This window comes from Arachis ipaensis, chromosome B9 (assembly GCF_059453495.1).
Source record: "Arachis ipaensis isolate K30076 ecotype BB chromosome B9, ASM5945349v1, whole genome shotgun sequence".
Lineage (NCBI taxonomy): Eukaryota > Viridiplantae > Streptophyta > Magnoliopsida > Fabales > Fabaceae > Arachis > Arachis ipaensis.
The window spans coordinates 31481586-31482993 of record NC_142444.1 but is presented as its reverse complement, the minus strand read 5'-3'; the positions used below and the strand labels follow the sequence as shown (position 1 = coordinate 31482993).

The following is a 1408-nucleotide window of genomic DNA, read 5'->3' as shown; positions in this document are numbered from 1 at the left end:
TCTTTTTCTTTTCTTCTACTCACATAAGGGAACCTCTATACTTGGGCAAAAAGGATCCCTATTATTATTATTTTTCTGTTCCCTCTTTTTCATATGAGCAGGAGCAAAGACAAGAATATTCTTGTTGAAGCAGATCCAGAACCTGAAAGGACTCTGAAGAGAAAACTAAGAGAAGCTAAATTACAACAATCCAGCAAGCACCTTTCAGAAATTTTCGAACAAGAAGAGGAGATGGCAGCCGAAAATAATAATAATGCAAGGAGGATGCTTGGTGACTTTACTGCACCTAATTCCAATTTACATGGAAGAAGTATCTCCATCCCTACCATTGGAGCAAACAACTTTGAGCTGAAACCTCAGCTAGTTTCTCTGATGCAGCAGAACTGCAAGTTTCATGGACTTCCATCTGAAGATCCTTTTCAGTTCTTAACTGAATTTTTGCAGATCTGTGATAATGTTAAGACTAATGGAGTAGATCCTGAAGTCTACAGGCTCATGCTTTTCCCTTTTACTGTAAGAGACAGAGCTAGAATATGGTTGGACTCTCAACCTAAGGATAGCCTGAACTCTTGGGATAAGCTGGTCAAGGCTTTCTTAGCCAAGTTCTTTCCTCCTCAAAAGCTGAGTAAGCTTAGAGTGGATGTTCAAACCTTCAGACAGAAAGAAGGTGAATCCCTCTATGAAGCTTGGGAGAGATACAAGGAACTGACCAAAAAGTGTCCTTCTGAGATGTTTTCAGAATGGACCATCCTGGATATATTCTATGATGGTCTGTCTGAATTAGCTAAGATGTCATTGGATACTTCTGCAGGTGGATCCATTCACCTAAAGAAAATGCCTGCAGAAGCTCAAGAACTCATTGACATGGTTGCTAATAACCAATTCATGTACACTTCTGAGAGGAATCTTGTGAATAATGGGACGCCTATGAAGAAGGGAGTTCTTGAAATTGATACTCTGAATGCCTATTGGCTCAGAACAAAATATTGACTCAGCAAGTCAATATGATTTCTCAGAGTCTGAATGGAATGCAAGCTGCATCCAACAGTATTCAAGAGGCATCTTCTGAAGAAGAAGCTTATGATCCTGAGAACCCTGCAATAGCAGAGGTAAATTATATGGGTGAACCTTATGGAAACACCTATAACCCATCATGGAGAAATCATCCAAATTTCTCATGGAAGGATCAACAAAATCCTCAACAAGGCTTTAACAATGATGGAAGAAACAGGTTTAACAATAGTAAACCTTTTCCATCATCCACTCAGCAACAGACAGAGAACTCTGAACAAAATACATCTAATTTAGCAAACTTAGTCTCTGATCTATCTAAGGCCACTGTGAGTTTCATGAATTAAACAAGGTCCTCAATTAGAAATTTGGAGGCACAAGTGGGCCAGCTGAGTAA

General features: G+C 39.3%; 1 non-coding gene across 1 annotated transcript; it reads right to left on the bottom strand.

Moving 5' to 3' along the window:
* Positions 1-627: 627 nt before the first annotated feature.
* On the bottom strand, positions 628-731 carry LOC148544190 (small nucleolar RNA R71). Its single transcript, XR_015900923.1, has one exon. It is a non-coding gene; the product is annotated as a small nucleolar RNA R71 (small nucleolar RNA).
* Positions 732-1408: the final 677 nt, after the last annotated feature.